The sequence below is a fragment of the Amblyomma maculatum genome, chromosome 11 (assembly GCF_055883805.1).
Source record: "Amblyomma maculatum isolate TAMU_Amacu chromosome 11, ASM5588380v1, whole genome shotgun sequence".
Classification (NCBI taxonomy): Eukaryota; Metazoa; Arthropoda; class Arachnida; order Ixodida; family Ixodidae; genus Amblyomma; species Amblyomma maculatum.
In genome coordinates this window covers 60,922,284-60,928,959 of record NC_139354.1, presented here as the reverse complement: position 1 = coordinate 60,928,959, position 6,676 = coordinate 60,922,284, and the positions used below count along the sequence as shown (strand labels likewise).

At 48.8% G+C, this 6,676-nt stretch overlaps 1 pseudogene; it reads right to left on the bottom strand.

Moving 5' to 3' along the window:
* Positions 1-654: 654 nt before the first annotated feature.
* On the bottom strand, positions 655-4,859 carry LOC146173917 (uncharacterized; annotated as a pseudogene).
* Between the last annotated feature and the right edge of the window lie 1,817 nt (positions 4,860-6,676).

Below are 6,676 nucleotides of genomic sequence, written 5' to 3'. Positions count from 1 at the left end.
TGATGTTTTCGTCTTCGTTTCGTTGGAGGCGAAACGAAGTAGTGTCCGTGTGCTGTGCGATGTCAGTGCACGCTAAAGATCCCCAGGTGGTCATAATTATTCTGCAGCCCTCCACTATGGCACTCCTTCCTCTCTTTCGGCTTTCACTCTCATTTTAGTCCCTTCACATATGGCGTGGTCCAGCTGTCCACAGAACGAGTGACAAGATACCGCGCTTTTCCTTTCCTGTGAACCAGTTATGATTATTATACGATGCTCTTACTCTCAGATAAGCAGACAGACGCTTGTGGTATCCTGACCAAGAATGACCTTCTTTAATGTTTAACCATCAAATATATGCTCAGCCAGAACGGTCACATGACTTCTGTGAGAGCTGCGTGAGGGAAAGGAAAGAGAAAGTACTGGCGCGCACAGTGCATCTCAGGATGACGCCACATTTTCCTCTGTTTACAAGCACTGTGTGCGCACACAAGGAAGGAAAAAGTACTTTTTCAATTTACTCATTAAAGCCGAGTCCTATCGGTGGTGGTACGACGCGCCCGTATCGCGTTATTTGCACTGAGCTTGAAGGTGTCTCTTCGGGTACGTTCTCTTCGTTGTTGGACAACTGCTTTGTCATGGTGAACTTGCCAGGCGAATTCGAAACAGCTTGTTTCACACCCTCGTCGATTGTTTCCGTAGGCTGACTGGCTTTTTCACCCTGGTCGTCCGCTGAGGGCACGGTTTCTTCTCCCTTTGGGAGGAGGAACAGATGACATCTGTTTCGACGTAGGACTCCCCCTTGACTCTGGATCCAGTGAGACCTGGGTGTCGAGGCAGGACGAAGGACTGTGCTTCCGGCACATCTGTCTCGCAGCTACACATGGTCCCCTGTGGATAACCTGGGAAGCGGTTTAGCCGCACGATGTCTGTCAATAAACAGCTTTTGCTGATGCCTGTATTTTCGTCTTGCTTTTTCCAAGAGGCGCTTATTACTCGAGGTTTTAGTGCAGCTGGCATGCATGGTTATCTTGATCGTAAGCGACGACTCATGAGCAGTTGGTCTTGACTGTAGCCGGTTGGGCCCGGTGAATATCTATAATTCAGCAAGGCAACGTAGAGTTCCAGCGCCTTCTCAAGGAGCGCTCAAATTCCCCGTTAACCCGTGGGTAACGAGGACTCGTTGTGATAGGTTTGAAGCCGTAATGTCTTTAAAAATTACTGAAAGCAAGTGATACGAACTGTAGTCCGTTGTCTGATATCACAGTTCTCGGGATCTCGTGCCTGGCGAAGATGCTTTTTAGGTATTGGATAACCATCTCCGACGATGTTCCTCGATCCAGAAGGGCCAGCTCGGGATACCTGGAGTGATAATCGACAACGACAAGATAGAAAGCTACTTTCATCTCGAATAAATCAACTCAATTCTTTTTTCCATGGGAGCTCTGCTGCTTCAGAGGACATCATTGGTTCACAAAATTGGGTACTCTTTTGCGCACACGTTTGGCAGTTTTCTACGGTTCTTGCAATTTCTGCGCTGATTCCTGCCACCAGAAAGACTCCTTTGCGTACGCGCGGCAGCGGACGATGCCTTGATGTCCTTCATGGACTGTTTGCAGCATTTCTATCCGCAGAGCTTGTGAAACCACTTGTCTGGAATCCTTCAGAAGTAGCTATTTGCAGACTATGGCGTTGCCACGATGTGCCCAAAACTGTTTTAGAAGTGGTGGTACCTGGTGTTTTGCAGGCCAACTCCGCGTGCACGCTTCGAGCAACAAGGCGCACTCTGAGTTCGTTGCCTGCTCGGAGCGTATGCGGTCAAGCGTGCCATCTGAGAGCGCAAATCGAACAACTCCGTCCACGTGAGCTCAGACGTCCGCTTCGGACCGCTCTCCGATAGTCAGTCCCGATTGCATCCCTCTGGCGCGCGAAAGGGTGTCCGCCGTAGCAATGGTTGTTCCTGGGACATGCGTAAATGTAAACGAGTACCGAATAAGACGCGTCCTGAACCTTTGAATTCTCGGTGGAAGAGAGCCGAGAGAATCCGACCCAGTAGCGGAACCAGAGGCTTATAATCAGTTTTAAACAAAAACGTGAGACCTCGCAGAAATTCGTCGAATTTTTCTGCTGCCACTTCAAAGCCAGCGCTTCCTTCTCTACCTGCGAGTATCTCTGCTCGGTTTTCGTGAGTGATCTGAAGGCATACGCTACAGGCCTTCTTTAGCCTGACGGCTGGTCCCGGAGTAGAACTGCTTCAAGCCCTTGCGAAGACGCGTCTGCTGACAAGATTGTCGGGAGCCCGGGGTTGTACCTTGCCAGGCACCTGCTCGAGCTCAGAGCTGCCTTGATTTTCTAAAAGGCTTCCTCCTGTTGAGTTCCCCAAGACCAGTCGCTGTTTTTGTTGAGGAGGCTGCGCAGAGGCGCCGATAGCGACACAGCATCGGGAAGGAACCTTGCGAGGTGATTAATCATGCCCAATAATAAGCGAACTTCTGAGTTACTTAGGCGGTTGTCGTGCTCCACCTTGTTCTTGCCGTACTCCAGAATGTCGTCCATATAGCTCAGCACACCATCTAGACCTTCTAGGACTTGCGAGAACTTCCTTTGAAAACTTTCTGGTGCTGATGTGATTCCGAACGGTAGCAGTACCACCCGAACGGGGAAATAAAAGTGGTTAGCTTTTGACACTTCTTGGAAAGCTGTACTTGGTAGAAACCGGAATTAGCGTCCAGTCTGAAGACGACCTTGGCTTCCTGAAAGCTACCCATGACTTGCTCTACTAACGGCAGCTGAAGGCGCTCCCGTCTTACAAACTGGTTCAGTTGCGTGAAGTCGACACATATTCTAACCGCTCCAGACGGCTTCACCACGGGAACAACAGACGCGCACCATTCTGTCGGCTCCTCGACCTTCTCTATCATTCCTTCTCGCTCTAGCCTGTTGAGCTCTTTCTTGACCCTTTATTTCATGGGTATAGGAATCCGTCGTAGTGTAGGCACAGCATGCGGGACTGCATTTTGCACGAGGCGTATTGTATTTCCCCAGCTATGGAGCCTGTTCCCAGGAACACTTTGGAATATTTGCGTACCATATCCTAAGCCGTCGACAACTTATCCAGAAAATGTACAATTCCTAGTGCTTTGATAGCTGGCAGTCCCAACAGGGGCGTGCGCAAGTTGTGCACGACGTCAATAGTTTGGTGTGAGCGGCTGTCTTTCCAACCAATTTAGGCTACAAGCTTTCCGATTGTACGGATGCTTACATTGTTCGGGCCGTCACGATTGCCCGCTTGGTCCAAGGAACGCAGAAGGAAAGGAAAATTTTCAACTACGACTGTCACATTCGCTCCAGTATTCACTTTCATGGAAACCTCGTGGTCATTTATCGCCACCTTGATGAAGTGCGCAGAAACGCTTTTCTGTGACTGCTCGACCGTGCCGAGAAATTTCTTATCGGGTTCGGAAACGCCGTCGAGATTCACGTCAGCTTGCTTCTTTTTTCGGCATGCTTTTTAAAGTGGCCTAACTTTCGATAGAACCTACACCTTTCTTGTTGCGCTGGGCAATTGCTTCTCGGATGAGATGTCCCGGCGCAGAAACTACAGCTGTTTTGGCGGTTAGCAGTCTACTGCCTGCTTGTAAACGTGTTTCTACACGACATTTTCGTAGACTTTACCGTCTACCGCAGTCGTGGCCTAGTGGTTAGGGCTTCCATCTCGGCTGCGGGAGGTGGTTCGTTCGAAACCCGGCGCCGGACACCCACCGGTAAAAATGGGTACAAGCGTCCCCCGGCCTGGCGCCCGGCTCTCACAGGGGTATGCGCTTGGAAGAGGCTCTCCCTTTGGGGCAAAATAGCTTCGAACACTTAGCCTGCAAAGGTTGTTCGAGTTACCGTGTTTCACGGGGTTCAAAACTGAAAACGAGTCGTGTCCTGCACACGCGAAAACTCAGAAAAGCCTTGTTTCAAGTGCGAAACGCTTTAAGCCAGCGTGTCGAAAGACGTAAAGGTTCACTGTCACTGATGACGTTCACTTCTCAGAGATCATTGCAGTCCCATGGAAAGTCCGGATTCCTGGCCTGTCTGACATTCCGAGAAAAAAAAAACCTGGGTGTGGCCGTTACAGTGGCGGGGGTTGCGGTCAGATCGCCCGCGGAGCTTCTTTAAAAAAAAAAAGCGTCTGGGGCCGCACTGTCGTCCCCTTTTTCCTCAGCTTGCCGTTTCTTCACCGTTTCGCTCGTACGCGATTTGGCCAAAGCAATGTTCAGCGTTACATTCGGATCCATCTGCAGGTCTTCCAATAACGCATGGTCCTGCAGAGCGGCTACGAACTGGCCTCTAATCAGGCGTTCCTTCATGTCCCTAAACCCGCATCTGTCTGCTAGCCTGTTAAGATCGGTTGCGAACTCTTCTACTGTTTCGCCCAGCTGCTGGCTGCGTTGATTAAAGCAAGCACTCTCTAGACTGTATTCTTGATGTGGACGAAGTAGCTTCGACTTTATGACTTCGACTTTATGAAGCTGAGGTCCTCCATTTCTTCTTCTGTGACTTTTAACGATTGAAGAATCTCCGGCGATTTTCTGCCCATTGTATAGAGAAGAGTCCTTACTTGAACTTCGTCTGGCTTCTCGTGCAGTCCGGACGCGAACTTGCAGTCATCAATTTCATCCATCAAGGCAGGCCAGTCCGCGGCGTTATGGAAGTCGAAAGGCCTCAGAGGCTTGATTTCCGGCATTCCGAAGCGTTGCTTGTCGCTTGCCTCCGGAACGCTTTGATGCAGTTGCTGGTCGTTCGCCGGTTCACGGGGCTGCAACGGTGCTACGTCGGGGTCGGCTTTGATCCCACTTCTGACGCAATGTTTGACAAGCAGACAGACGCACGTGGTGTCCTGACCAAGAATGAACTTCTTTGATGTTTAACCATCAAATATATACACAGCCAGAATGGTCACATGACTTCTGTGAGAGCTGGGTGAGGGAAAGGAAAGGGAAATGACGGACGCGCACAATGCGTCTCACGATGACGCCACACTTACCAAGTATAATGTGCTCGTACTATCTGATTTAAACTATGACATTTCTTCAACGACGTTCCAACATTCGAAATGCAAGCAGTCAATCCTGCTTGCGATAACTAAAATAAACTGACCTGTAAAAGCTAATGCTAAGTCTGGTCACCTCCATGCCTCGAAACATGCATGTAAAGACGAAATGTAGCTCTTAATCAATAAACGAGCCTTCTTACAGCGCGCTGGTCGCACCAGCCCAACCGTGAGAATTAGTGACCAAACATGCTTGGATTTACCTTCGCCTCCGCATTAGGAATAAAACGCGAAGCGCTTTTACTACGGTGCTCAATACAGCACCTGACCTACTACACCATTGCAGTGCTCACACACATCCTACTACGGTAACACGCCACACCCCATGAACAATGGATTCTGCTTTATACGCTCTTACCAGTCAGCTTTTGGGAAATGTTAGAGCGTTGCACTGGCATAGAAATAGGCTACGTTTGGTGCAAACAACACTCACCGCAACAATTTACTTATATAAAAAATGTTATCTGTTTTCGAAGTATTGTTCCGAACGAACGCCAACGCGCTATGGTGGTTTTTTGGTGTAATGAGCACTTCACTCTATCACTTAAGCACTGCAGGTGGTCACAAGTACCACCTGCAGATGTGCATGCCATATGCTGATAAACTTCTATTTTAATAAAACGATAGTAAAAAGAGAGGCTTTTCTCCGAGGAAAGAAATTTGTTTGTAAAGGGAATATGCAGTAGGACGAAGGGGTCACAGTTGGCCAATTAGATAACGTGGCATACACGCGAGAACATTACTTTCATTCGATATTTTTACGTATATGCCACCGAAGAAGACGACGATGGAAAATAGAGTGGGAGACGACGAAGCTTAAGCAACTTTTGGTGCTTGCCTGAACACTTACGTCTCTGCGTTAGTATTTACTCTTTTTTATTTTGGTTTTTCATATTTACATTTCCTTCTCTATTTCCTAGCATTTATTTCTATTTATTTCTGCGATGTAGTTATACATCTCAAAATCTAATATCTCTGCACCTTAATTCTTGGCCGATCCCCCTGTGTGGGTATGTGCCATCAAATTAGAATACAACCACAACAACTACGTGTCTCATCACCTGCTGTGATTTCCTGTGCTAACCTTCTGCCCTGTATCATCTTGGTGGAGGTGATTTAAGATCCCCGTACGCACCGATTAGCCCATTTACGCTGCCAAAAGCTGGGTTTGCGCAGCGGTCGTCAGCTATCTGGGCTCACAACGACGTCGCAAACAGCCACGATAACCTCTGAAGCAGCCTCTACCACCACGGGAACATTGCCTCAGCCAGTTGTACTTCCGAAAATTCGCCACTCTCCCATCTTTATTGACGACGACCACCCCTAGATGAGTATGAGCGCTGCAGCCGAAAGCCACTGGACCGCAATCATCATGCTCGCTAATATAATCTCCTATTTGGCGGGAACAGCTCGAACATGGTTCCAAAACCAGAACAAGAGCTCATTACCTGGGTCATCTGCAAGCAAAAGCTTCAGGACTTGTCCGAGAAGTTTACTGGGTGGCCTCTTGCTGAAAACACGTAAATGTCTTCTCGGGTTCAATCCCCCACGAAGTCCTACCTCGTCTATATTCAGGACGTTCTTGCGTTGCGTCCCAAA